We start from the raw sequence: 15098 nt of genomic DNA on the forward strand, positions 1-15098 counted from the left end.
ATAGCAAAACAACTTTTGAACCCCTACATCTCTGCAAAGTGAATCTTTGTTTTCTATAACTAATATTGCTAACTTGCAATACTTGACATAATAATCATGCTCCCACTAACACGATGATTATTACCATACAAGCATAACACTTATGCTCCCACTAGCTTTGACATATATTCAGAAAACATCTGAACTTCTAGAAAACAATGCTTATTGAATTCCTTAAGTTCATATTTCTAAATACTTGATGCTTTGATAAGCCTTTATCTAAGCTTCTTAAACTCATACACCTTAGCCTTAGAAAGCTCACATGTGTGTCTAAAGAAATTCAGAACTTATGTTACTAAGTCCCAAATGTTCAGACCAATTGCCAAATCTCACAATTCGGACTATGAAAAGGGATCTTGTAATCATAATCAAATTTCAAAATACAATTTTCATAATTGTAATCTTCTTAAAATCTCTCTTAGTGAAAGCATTTCATCACAATCATTTCATGAAGGAGATAAACCTTATAACACTTAGATTTCAATGTGTATGTGTTCCTATCCATGTGAATTTGTCATAACAACAATCATAAGACAATGATTGCGACAAATCCAACTCATATGGAATGAACTTGTTCAATCTTGAATGCTCACCTTATGGCAGCATGAATGCCCACCATTGCTTCCAGGTTGTTAACAAGCTCACCCTTACCTTATCAATGTACTTTCCATTGATCAGGGTGGCTTGCTTTTATGCAATCCAATTAAGAACTCATATTGCATAGTTGACTTAATCTGAAATGGCACAGAAACAAAAATATGTCAACACGATAGGTCACCAATCTCAAGTCGTGTGCTAGTGATGATGACCAAGGTTTATTCTTGATTTGTTCTTGAAACTTTTTCAAGACCATTAAGACTCCCACTGACTCCTTGACATATAAGGTTCTCTTGTCAAGAAACATTTCTTGACAAACAAATATTCAAGAGTTAGTGTAGTTATTATCAAGACAAAAGACTTCACAAAATTGGTCCTAGTTGGTCTTTGTCTTATCCAAGACATCACAACTTACCAATTTAAAAAAAGAAAACTTTTCCAAATTCCACATTTGATGAGTGTTATAAACCTACTTAAGACTTGTCACTCAATTCACAATCTTGGAGTATGACTCTAAGATTCGATATTGGAACGAAGTATGATTGACTTCTTGATTTAACCATTTCCATAATTCACGATTCCTCTTCTTAGACATACAAATGTACTAAGACTCACTTAGAGGATCAATTGAGATATGGTTCTTAATCATTAAGGCTTATCATAAAACACAATAAAAGGTACTCTCCTTTCTTCTTATAATAGAGAAAATTTTATCTTTCTGCCTATTTGATTCTTCTCATTCGTTCTGCTATTTATTGAAACCTTTTCAATCAACTCAGAATTACACCTAATCTTATAAGTATAATCATATTTACTAAACTTTAGAAAATCATGACGAATATCTCTATCACTCTTGTGGTGGACTTGATCAACGCACAACCTAGTGTACTCGATCTCCTAGTCCTTCATTTGACACTTTGTCAAAGAATTAGTCTAATTTCCAAATATGAAGTTTCTCATTCATCATGCAACCAGGTTGTATGATTCCAAGTTTCTGTCCAATTGAAACTTGGGCGATGAGAATCTTTCCTTATTCGGCAAATTCTCGACATTTCCACAAATAACATAATTAAGAATCAAATCCATTATTGCTAATAAAAGAAACAATTAAACATCAATTTTTCATACACACCATTCCAAGGACAAATAAATAAGATAAAATCAAAATTTATTTTATTGCGGAAAAATTTGTCCTTACAATGTATTTCAACTGAAAACTATGCTATTACATATTTCTTAGCAATCTATCCTAACTCTAAAGTAGTAGCTCAAAAATCTGATCTTCAAGCAGTGCGATCGAAATCCATTTCTTCACGATCAGATTCAACTTACTTCTTCCCTTAAGCTTCCTCTCTTTTCTTCGATCCTACAAAACATCAAAATGTAATCTTATCACATCATGTATTGAAAATCAAAGAATAGGAACTTATAGAGTTAGTTATTGGATTTTACCTAAAGTAGAGCCATACGTCTTGACTCTCCCATCTCTTAGATCTCTCAGGTAGTATGGGAAAATTCGTCTCCAATGCCCCTTCTCTTGGTAATAAAAGCAAATGGACTCCTTTGGCATAGCACATGGGACAATCTCATACTTAGTCCTTTCTAGACTTCCAATGTTGCCAGTGTCCATTGAAGTTTGAGAGTTTGATTCACCAGAAAAATTTGCTTGACCAGCACGCCAAATCATTGTTGATTCAGCAGCTATAAGCAAATAGGTGAGATCAATGAGGTTCACGTCATGGTCCATCATATAGTACTCTCTAACGAACTCACTATATGATTCGGGAAGCGACTGGAGAACCTAGTCAACAGCCAACATCTCTGAGATATCGACACCCATCATCCTTAACCTATCAATATGTGACTTCATCTATAAGACGTGTGCACACACAGGTTTCCCATCTTCATGTTTACTTGCCAAAAGGGCTTGAGTTAGCTTGAACTTTTCAAGCCTTCGAACTTGTGGGTCAAGGAGAATAATTGGAGGAGGTGGAGGAAGTGAAGCATCATCTCTGGTTCCTTGATCATATCGTGGAATATCATCTCCATTTGGAAAACTTGTTCCATGGAATTTAGGAAGACCATTGTTAGATTCAGACATCTACAAAACGGGAGAAATTCAAGTCAAGTTGATTAAAATCCTTGATGTAACACCCAAATGAAAATCAAGGCTACGATCCAACATAATACTCTACAACCTAGAAGAGGGACGCTGTAATCTAGTTGCAGAATATTTGAAGGTATGTAAATGACGATTTACCAATTAACACCATGAAAAACGAAAAAGAAATTTAAGTTTTAAATGAATTGAAACTCCTAGATCTTTTGAGATTCATTGAACTTTTCAATGGCATGTTTAATCTCGATTATTCCCTTCAAGTTTGCGACCGGGGGATGCCGAGGATCACAAACAAGGTGTGAATAACCATGCGAATGTACATGGTGCACTCAATGTCATGCTCACCTAATCAATGTGCCAGTTAATCACACACGCTCCATTGATATATGACAGACATCGAATCACCCTTCGCAACCAATGTCAATCCCAAATTAGTGTGCCGGTTAACCACGCACGCTCCACTAACGTTTTGACAAGGGTACAAAGTGTAATTTCATGGATTAGCATATAATTTCACATTTTTTCTAAAGTAACTATGATTTGGGAACTTGTAAAAGCATGTAGTTACTTTGTACTTCATTATACTTATAATGGAAGGTTTCTATCATATCCTACCCGTTCAGCTAACGACCCTCCACTAGTCAAGAGTGCGGTGGGTAAGAGTGGATACCCATTCAATCGCCATTTTATAGGCAATTTCTTCAAACACCCCTTATAGACCAGCTTCGTGAATGAGGCCTACTAACGGTAAGACTAACTCTTTACTCATACATATATATATATATATATATATATATATATATATATATATATAATATTAGACTTCTAATGTTATATATATATATATATATATATATATATATATATATATATATATATATATAGTATATGGTGTATTTTACACTTTTAAAATACTAGGTGGTTTTATTAACTTTCTCTTTTAATTAACTTAACGAAACCATGTGGGTGCAATTTGAACTTTTCAAAATACTAGGGTTTTAGAATTTAAATATTACATAATTAAACTATTAATCAAAATTTTAAATTTCAAAACTTGAGGGTAAGTTTTCAAACTTTTCAAAACATTAAAGTTTAGCTATTTAAATTTCAAAAAACTAAACTTTTAAGTTCAAATTTAAGCTATAAAACCTAAAGGGGAAAAATGAAACTTTTTCACAAGATAATTCAAATCTAAATTACAAATAATCAATCCTTATCTAATAAAACAAAATATTATCTAAATGTTGACAATTATCTTCTATTTTGGCAAGGATAATCTCCAAATATTGATAAAATTCGGATTTTATTAATAAAAAAACGTTTTAGGTAATTATCCATAGCCAAAACAGGTCAAAATCCCAAAGTCTGCTCCATCTGACTCTCTGACTCGTCGAGTCAGGCTTGGAATCGTCGAGTTCACTATGGACTCGGTGAGTCACCCTGTTGACTCAGCGAGTCAAGTCGAAAAACCTCAAAAAAAATTCGATTTTCAGCCAAAATTCGATCAAATAAGCATCAAATTCACTAACAAACAGCCCTAGTCTCTGATACCACTGATGGGTTTTGAGCAATACATCAATCCTACGGTGTACATGCAAACCCTAATAGCTTTAGATCTAGTTTGTCTAATGAACATGCAATTGATAATCCAAAGCCATAAACCCTAGATCTAATAAACTATAATTGAAATTAGGGTTTAGATCTTACATTTGATTGTTATACAGCAATAACACTCAATCCTTGGCTTCTGAAAGCATAGTGCCTCAAGTATTGCACCTCTAATGGAGTTACAAACACCACTAAGCAACTTGGATGAAGAGGGGGGAGAGAGGAGGCACCAAAAACGGCTGGAAACCCTAAAGGAAGTATTCACCATGTTTTTGGGGCCATAAGGGTTCCTTATATATGCTGGCTATTAGGGTTTACAGCTAGAATACCCTAATCTGACTGCTTAAGCCTAAGCAGCCCATGGACTCCCTCTTTAGAAGCCTTGGACGATTTCTAATGGGTTTCCCCATAGAATTCGTCCACTCCAACTTCTATGGAGTCCATTAGCCCATCTATGTAATTATCTTATAATTACATAATAAGTCCCTTAAGTTTAATTAATCTCTTTTAGCCACAAAATTAATTCTTGACTAATATTAATTAAACAATATGATTTCTCATTTAATATATTATTCTCATAATATATTAATGAATCATAATTAAACCTTTCTCTCCTTAATTCATCCTACATATTGCTATGGTGAAGGCAACCCAAAAGGACCATGCTCATAATCGGGTCAAGTACATACCAAAATAGTTATGGAATTAGACACTAATCCAAAAGCTGCAAGTGGTCGAATGTCTCAAATATTCACCGCTCGTCGTTGCGCTATCCAAGGTGGAGTATGTTCCAATGTCATTGCTCTTGCAAGTCTACTCAACTGTTGTATACGACAAGGTTAAGGAGCAGAACTTCTTTGAGATCTTCAGTCACAAGGCGTCAATTTCCAAAAATCGATTATGCCTGTTACTAAGGATGGCTGTCGATGACTCCTTGATCAACCCTGATACTGTTTTGACTTCTCAACTCTTCACCATGTTTTATGATATGAAGTATACGGAGGTTCTTACTACTGTTACAAAGTACAAGAAGTCGTGTCTTCCTCCTAAGTGGAATGGACTTTTTACCCTCCTCTTCAAGGGCTTATCGGAGAGGGTTGTTGGTTCCGATGGGGCGAGCAAGGCGTTTATGACCCTTCTTTATGGTCAGTACCATGGAGTTCACCTGGAATTTAGATCCATCTTATGGATGCAACTGGTTCAAAGTCTCAGCTCTGCATCTCGTTATTCTAAAATCTCTTGTGCTAGGTTTTGGACCGAGTCACTCACTGGGCAATGGAGAAATTTCATGTTCCAACCATGGCAGACTCCTTAATGTCATCGATTGCTACTTTTTTGTACGACGAAGATCATCGTCTCTGATCCATCAAAGTTCTTATTTATTGGTTCGGTTCCGTAATCAATGTATCGGTGTCTCTCGCCTGAAAGCAAATTGATCAATGAGTACAAGAAGCTTCCTCCTACAAGCCCAAGACAACTTGCTCTTGAAATGCAGAGTTCGCTGGACGCAGTAGAAAAACCAGCGTAGAGAGGGAAGAAGCCTGAAAAGAAAGGGGAGAAGGAAGGTCAATCCTCTAGAGTTTCTACTCCCAAGAAACAAAAGTCTGAGCAAGCCGCTCCTTCGGCTCCGAAGAAATGAAAGACCAAGAAGAAGGCGCACAAGCCTCGATATCCTTCATCCAGTGACTCAGAGTACATTCCTTCTGATCCTCAACCTGAACCCGAATCTGGTGATGATGATGTCTCTCAGTACGAAAGTCCATCTCGAGGTAATTCGCCTCCACCATCACCAACTCATGAAGGTAACCAAAACTCACCTCCTCCTTCACCTACCCAATCATTTCCCATTACTATTGCTCCTTGTCCTCCTCTCGTTTCTTCTACTACTACAACCTCAATTCCAATTCCAACTCCTTTATTCACTGAGGTTACAACAACCACAACTACTTCTACTCCAACCGATCCTCAGGTTCGTGTCAACGTATCTGATATGGGGGCACCTAATATTGAATCTGAACCCCCAGTTATCTTCAAACCTTTATCTCCACCTCCTTCACATGAGTCTGATACAATTCTTGGAGGAGAAGAAATGGAATTTGATTCTACTTATTTCAGTCATATCGAGTACTGAGTGATGATGATGATGACGCTCCTGTCACGAAGCAAACTTAAAGAATATGAATGACAAGCTTGACCGATTGCTTGCTTCCTATTCTACTTCTAGTAATGCATACTCTGAAGCTGCTCTCAAGGCTCTGTTTGCAACCCTTGTTAAAGAGCATGACACTTCGATTACTAATGTTGTTAAAGCTATTGATGCTTCAACTTCCACATGTCAGAAAGCTTCTATTGCTGTGGAAGATTCAACCAAAGATTGCAAGCAAGCAACCGCAAACATCGAAAAACTAGTTTCTGATGCTCAAATCTTCCTTGATTCCCTTCAAGCAACAACATAGAAGAACGCTCAGATGGTGAATGCTTCTGTTGATACTCTCACCAGCTCGCTTCAGGCTGAAAGAAGCATTTTGAGGAAACACGCAAAGCAATTTAGACTGCCAACACCGTGACATCCCCAATTTCACGGCCAGAAAACACCGATTTGTTTATGCTTTGTTTTTAAAATCAGAGTAATCGTTTAAAGAAAACTGTTGTGGAATTTGTTCCCAAAAACAAAAATATGATAACCATTTATCCAAACATTTCTCAAAGAGAATGTATTTTCATTAAATAATAAAACCTTGGGATGTCATGTTCGATACAGACCAAAAGCATAAACAATATAAAATAGACCTTACAATAGTTATTTAACTACTGATCTATAATCCAAAATCTATCGTCAAGTCCACCAACTTATACCCTTGTGCCATTACCTGTAATGAAAAGAAAATTGAGTGGGTCAGGCTTGGGAGCCTGGTGAGCATATAGGGTTTTCAACCCACAATAATATAATTATTATACTTAATCGGCAAACAAGCAACCCAATTACCCATCCCCATTATCTTCTTAAGGTTTTACCCTAAGAACCAACTATCCTTCATTCATTTATTCCTAAGGAATTGGCACGAAATCCATTGCTGCCAAAGTTTATTTATCAAGTACTAAATCCATAGCTATCAGGTGCTAACTCCATAGTCACCAAGGTTCACTTAACAAGCGCTAACTCCATAGTCGCCAAGGCTTACTCAACAAGCGCTAACTCCATAGTCGCCAAGGTTTACTCAACGTGCGCTAACTCCATAGTCGCCAAGGTTCATCAAATAGGCACGAAGTCACATCGTCGCCAAGGTTTATACAATAGGCGCTAACTCCATAGTCACCAACTATCCCATCTACCAAAGTTCTACCCAACATTTTCGTAGATATAAATACTTACACAGTTTAAATCATTTAACACTTGTATAAAACATCAATTCCACGCCCATCTCAAATAGACAAATAACATATAAACACATAGCACGTATTTCATAGCAAATACTTCATATTTATGTGTTAGAAGAAAGTAACTACACACTCACTTGATTAAAAGATGATCGGACAGCACTACGGCTTGTAGAAGTAGTATTCTTCGGTAGATCTGGAAGATCTTCACAAAAAACGGGCTCCTCGTGGGCAGAGCTTTGGCTCGGGAATTTCACTTCTCAGGATCTTCGGGGCTCAGGACTTGCTTCGGGGCTCGGGAATGATACCGGGGCTTCGGGATATTTCTTGCACGAAAAACGATGCAAAAACACGAGAGAAAGAAGAGAAATGAGCAAATGAATCGGATGCACTCGACTCCCTTTTATAGGGTCTGGAACTTCGACTTACGCTGGGCGTAATCGTAGGTTACGCTGGGCGTAACCTGGATAAGCCCAGTGACTCCCCCCTTGGATAATAGCGAAAATTTATATTTAAATTTAATTTCGAAAATATTTAATAAACTTCAAAATTTTATATCTTCCTCATACGACCTCCGGTTTTGACGTTCTTTATAGCTCCGCGTAGGTGAGACTACGCTCTACAACTTTCGTTCAGACTCCGTCGGGTAATTTTGACTTTATTTTTATTATTTATTTTTAGTAGGCCGGAACAAGAAAACTCCGTTATAAAATCATAACTTCTTCATCCGACGTCTGTTTTCGCCTATCTTTTTATCGTTTTACTACAATTAATGAGATCTTCGATTCTCATTTAGATTGTTTCGGCTAAAACCGCTCGGTCTCAAATCGAGTATTCGGGCTGCATACCGCTAAGTCGAAACTTCGAAAAATCATAACTTCCTCATACGAAGTCAGATTTGGGCGTTCTTTTATGCACGCTCAAGGTTTAACGAACTCTACGACTTTCGTTTAGATCGCTAAGGCTAAATATCACTCTAACGTAAATTCACTTTTTACGTCATTCAGCGTCGTGCCGGTTCTGTCGCGAAACTTCGACAAGTCATAACTTCTTCGTTATAACTCGGATTTCGGCATTCTTTATATGTACGGAACCCTTGTAACATATACTACAACTTAGTTAAGATTATTCATCCTAAATAATCTTCTATTAAAAAGTCATTTTTGACGCTTATCGTCTCTAAATTGACTAGCCCTGATCTACGGGTGTTACAATTATCTCCCCCTTAGGATGATTACGTCCCGGAATCATCAACGAAATAGGATTCGTATACTGACTCCATAAGTTATCTCTCCATCCTAAGTAATAACCTTGATGCTCAATCCTGCATCTGCTCTTCTTACTATGTTGGACTTTAAATCGTAACCTTCAAGTTACAAAATAAATCCTTATTGTGGACTCCTTCTTCTTCTTAGGATAAATACATTCATTTATCTATTGTAACTAACCGATGGGTCGTGTCCCGATGACCTCTCATCGTAGTCGGACTCAATTTAATATGACCACTAGGGTCGGAATAACCATCATCCTACTAGTCATTACCGAAACAATGGTAATGACACGCTTGAATAAAACGGAAACAATTTCTAGCTTCTTGGTAACCTTGCCACTTTCCCTGATCCAAGTGCGAGTCATGTGCTTCCGGTAGTATAGATCTCTACTACCATTCACACCTACTCATACTTGTCCCAAGTATTGTCTCGCAGTTAACCAAGTCACCATACATAAGTCATATAATCATTCAACACATCAGATAACAAAACCAGGGTTTATATTAATTCTTGAAACTATTACACAAAAGTTCAAGTTCACCCTATACTATGCCTCTAATAGGCTACATCATAAGTTACTATTCGCACTGTTACTTCATAACTTGATCGTTGGATATAAAATCCTCATCCTTGATTCGCTACGTCGAGGATCATGTGGAATGCCCTTGGCTGTGGCAGTACGTTTTTCTTTGCAGCTTTGTCCTTCTTTGGGCAGTTCTTCGAAATATGACCACCATCTCCACATTCGTAACACTTCCTATTTTCGAACGTACAATCTCTGGAATAGTGACCGGTCCTACCACACTTATAGCAGGTCACTTCTCCATCGCATCTTCCGAAGTGCTTCTTCTTGCACTTTTCACACCACTTGGTTTCATCTTTTCCTCCGGATTTCGAGATTTTGGTTTCTTTGTCGATCATTGAAGATCCCTCTTGTTTCCTTTTCCTTCCAACTTCAACTCTCTCTAGACCCTTTTCCCTTATTTGGGTCTCAACATTCTTGGCTGCCCAGATGGCGGCTTTCAGAGTGGTTGCTTGCTTGACTATCGGACCAAAGTCCGTTGGTAATCCATTGGCAAACTTGTTGACCTTGGAAAGTTCAGTTGGAATTAGGTATGGAATAAGCTTCATCTTCTCCGTAAAGCTCGTAGCGTATTCAGTGACGCTCAATTTTCCTTTCTTCAGATTCTGGAACTCATTGTTGATTTCCAGAAGATCTTGCTCAGAGCAGTATTGCATTTCAGTTGCACCACGAACTCTTCCCAAGACATCTTGCTAGCTTCCCCCTTGGGCATCGAACCAGCCAGTAACTTCCACCTGCTCAGTACTCCAGATTTTAACAGAGGGATTGCAAGAGCGGTCTTCTGTCTGTTGCTACACTCGCAACTTTCAAACTTTGTCTCCATTTAGGAGATCCAGTCCATGACTTGCACCGGTGTCGGGCTCCCAGAAAGACATGGTGGTTTGGATGCCATGAAATCCTTGTACTTGCATCCACGTCCATCATTTCCTCCATCTTGGTTGTTTTGGAGAACTATTGGTGGTTTGGCTTGATCAACGGTCCCACTGTAGTTTCCTCCTTCAGACTGCCCTCCATTTACTTCGGGCTCTTCAACTTGAATTGACAATTCTTCGCGATTCTGCCTAATCAGACGTCTGGTTTCTTCCATCTGATTATCCAACATTGTCTGGATCATCACTTGAACTCCGGCCATTGTCATTGGTTCAGGTGCTGCTGCTACAACAGGTATTTGTTCAATCACTGGTATTTGATTCCTGTTTTCATCAGCATTTCCAACTCCACTCCTCGTTCTCACCATTTTTGATCTATACACCAAATAAGGTGAAATTAGATCCTTATTCACGACAGATATTCAAATCATCCTTATCACTCCGAAACGTTTACATGCTAGTTCTAATATCGTAGACGCACGCTTAGAATCCTAAACACGTAAGGTTTCCAGATCCGGTCGGCAACAGACCATAGATCCGAACAATTAACATCATATATGGCAAACATATAACAATTAGCACATAATAGCATTTTAAGCAATTTTCCTAAAATAAACTAGTGCCTGTGTCAATTTAGGTGTACTACCTAAAATATAATGGACACACTCAACTCACAATCATTGCTTAGCATTCTAAGTTTAAGTCTAGAAATAAATCCATATTCCTAGTTCGCTTTAACTAACGCTCTGATACCAACTGTAACATCCCCAATTTCACGGCCAGAAAACACCGATTTGTTTATGCTTTGTTTTTAAAATCAGAGTAATCGTTTAAAGAAAACTGTTGTGGAATTTGTTCCCAAAAACAAAAATATGATAACCATTTATCCAAACATTTCTCAAAGAGAATGTATTTTCATTAAATAATAAAACCTTGGGATGTCATGTTCGATACAGACCAAAAGCATAAACAATATAAAATAGACCTTACAATAGTTATTTAACTACTGATCTATAATCCAAAATCTATCGTCAAGTCCACCAACTTATACCCTTGTGCCATTACCTGTAATGAAAAGAAAATTGAGTGGGTCAGGCTTGGGAGCCTGGTGAGCATATAGGGTTTTCAACCCACAATAATATAATTATTATACTTAATCGGCAAACAAGCAACCCAATTACCCATCCCCATTATCTTCTTAAGGTTTTACCCTAAGAACCAACTATCCTTCATTCATTTATTCCTAAGGAATTGGCACGAAATCCATTGCTGCCAAAGTTTATTTATCAAGTACTAAATCCATAGCTATCAGGTGCTAACTCCATAGTCACCAAGGTTCACTTAACAAGCGCTAACTCCATAGTCGCCAAGGCTTACTCAACAAGCGCTAACTCCATAGTCGCCAAGGTTTACTCAACGTGCGCTAACTCCATAGTCGCCAAGGTTCATCAAATAGGCACGAAGTCACATCGTCGCCAAGGTTTATCAATAGGCGCTAACTCCATAGTCACCAACTATCCCATCTACCAAAGTTCTACCCAACATTTTCGTAGATATAAATACTTACACAGTTTAAATCATTTAACACTTGTATAAAACATTAATTCCACGCCCATCTCAAATAGACAAATAACATATAAACACATAGCACGTATTTCATAGCAAATACTTCATATTTATGTGTTAGAAGAAAGTAACTACACACTCACTTGATTAGAAGATGATCGGACAGCACTACGGCTTGTAGAAATAGTATTCTTCGGTAGATCTGGAAGATCTTCACAAAAACCGGGCTCCTCGCGGGTAGAGCTTTGGCTCGGGAATTTCACTTCTTAGGATCTTCGGGGCTCGGGACTTGCTTCGGGGCTCGGGAATGATACCGGGGCTTCGGGATATTTCTTGCACGAAAAACGATGCAAAAACACGAGAGAAAGAAGAGAAATGAGCAAATGAATCGGATGCAATCGACTCCCTTTTATAGGGTCTGGAACTTCGATTTACGCTGGGCGTAATCGTAGGTTACGCTGGGCGTAACCTGGATAAGCCCGGTGACTCCCCCCTTGGATAATAGCGAAAGTTTATATTTAAATTTAATTTTGAAAATATTTAATAAACTTCAAAATTTTATATCTTCCTCATACGACCTCCGGTTTTGACGTTCTTTATAGCTCCGCGTTGGTGAGACTACGCTCTACAACTTTCGTTCAGACTCCGTCGGCTAATTTTGACTTTATTTTTATTATTTATTTTTAGTAGGCCGGGACAAGAAAACTCCGTTATAAAATCATAACTTCTTCATCCGACGTCCGTTTTCGCCTATCTTTTTATCGTTTTACTACAATTAATGAGATCTTCGATTCTCATTTAGATTTTTTCGGCTAAAACCGCTCGGTCTCAAATCGAGTATTCGGGTTGCATACCACTAAGTGGAAACTTCGAAAAATCATAACTTCCTCATACGAAGTCAGATTTGGGCGTTCTTTTTATGCACGCTCATGGTTTAACGAACTCTACGACTTTCGTTTAGATCGCTAAGGCTAAATATCACTCTAACGTAAATTCACTTTTTACGTCATTCAGCGTCGTGCCGGTTCTGTCGCGAAACTTCGACAGGTCATAACTTCTTCGTTATAACTCGGATTTCGGCATTCTTTATATGTACGGAATCCTTGTAGCATTTACTACAACTTAGTTAAGATTATTCATCCTAAATAATCTTCTATTAAAAAGTCATTTTTGACGCTTATCATCTCTAAATTGACTAGCCCTGATCTACGGGCGTTACAAACACTGAGCTTCACACATTCGTTGATGCCCGTCTCACTCAACTTGAAGTCGAACTTGCTGTTGAAAGAAAGATCATGGATGATCTGGATCGTCGTACTGCTCAGCTCAAAACTCAGAATTTGAAACTCAAGATGGTGAAAAAAAGAAATTGACGAACTTAAGTTTGAGCGTGCAGTTGTTAAAAGCTTTGTTGGTGATGTGCATTCCATCCTTCTACATCTTCTGGAAGCACATGATTCGGTTCTTACCATATCGGTTTGACGCCACTTGGCTGAGAATTTGAGACATGCTCTAGACATTCTAAGTAGGATTGACGGTGTTCCAGAGCCTGTGGTCTTTCCGAAACAAGGGGGAGAAAATGTTAGCAAAGGTGAATCTCAACCACCTCCAACAAGCAAACTCATACTACAATCAAAAGTCACTGCTGGACTGAAGGATAATGAAGCTTCGGGCAGTATGAAGGACAAAAGAAAGAAGAAAATTGGTGAAGATGTTGTTGTTGAAATCGAAGATGTGATCGAAAGCGAATGAAAAGCCTCCAAAACTGAAAATCTCAAAGTCAAGCAAAATGAACGAGAGCTTGAGGAAAAGCTTCGTAGGGAAAGTGAGGAAACTGAAAGAGAGAAGAAGGAAAAAAAATGAATGAAGCTATGGAAAGAAGGAAATCCATGTTCCTTTTATGGACGATGGAAAAGCTTTTAAAGGAGGTAATCGAGTCTCCAAGCACACAATGGCTCGAACCATTCCTTTCGTTCAGTCTTGATAACTCCAAGGATTCTCAGTTCAACATGCTAATCACCCGAAAGGCATTTATATTTCACTGTTTTGATTCAAATGTTGTTGTTCCTTCACCTGGTCCGAAGGTTGATCGATACTTACATGAGTACTATCCTACTTTCTCTCAACCCCAATACCTGACTTGGAGTAATCAGAAAATCACAACAGTCAAGGTGTTGAAACCCACTTCGACAGGGAAGTTTATCAACATCAAGTTCAAGGTAACTCGAGGGTTAGATGGTTCGGTCCATATGATTTCCTTTGTTGATTTGCCGAATCTGAATCCTCATGACTGGATGCTCTTGAACAACATCTTGCTGACCAATCAACAAGTATATGAGCCTATCATTGACCATATCAAGCGAATGTTGGTGTTTTATATTCTTGAAGTCAGAAAAATGAATCAGGAGACCGCCTCTGCCCGGAGAAAGAAGCCCACTATCAAACCCATTGGGAAGGCAAGCGAATGTCTGTTCACTCTTGCTGACAAACACTTGTTCTCCACCGCTTGCTTGGAGCATATACTTGAGATTATTTACAGGTGCGACCAGAATAGTGATGCAGACAGGAAGTTGTTATCAGATATGCTTCGGTGGTATATCAACTTCAGACAAACTCTACTTGCACTCATACCGAAGCTATTCAAGACCGTGAAGAAAAACACCATTGCTCAATCAAAGTGAACTCTTGCCTCAATTGACGCAAAGGGGGAGATTGTTGAGTCCAAGAAGATTGCGTCATTGGGCTTTGCAGTTCGGTCCATTAAGTACTCTTGGTTTGGGCCTGTCTAGCAGTGATTTGTTTAGGGTTTTGTATATATAGTGCATTCATGCATTATATTGTTAATGCTTTTCATAATTACTTTGCTTATCGTATTGTAACCCTAGCCTATCCATACAGTAGCAATTCACATCGAACTCTTCTGAGATAGAGCATATTAATCATTCGACACTTGTTTAATTCATCATTGTGCTCATCGTTTTCCATTCCTGTCGTTCTTATTTATTATCTGCTTGAATCTATTGATCTAAGAGAATTATATTCTCATCACACCACACTTGAAAGAAGTC

This window comes from Lactuca serriola, chromosome 2, assembly GCF_051521515.1.
Source record: "Lactuca serriola cultivar US96UC23 chromosome 2, Lser_US96UC23_V15, whole genome shotgun sequence".
Lineage (NCBI taxonomy): Eukaryota > Viridiplantae > Streptophyta > Magnoliopsida > Asterales > Asteraceae > Lactuca > Lactuca serriola.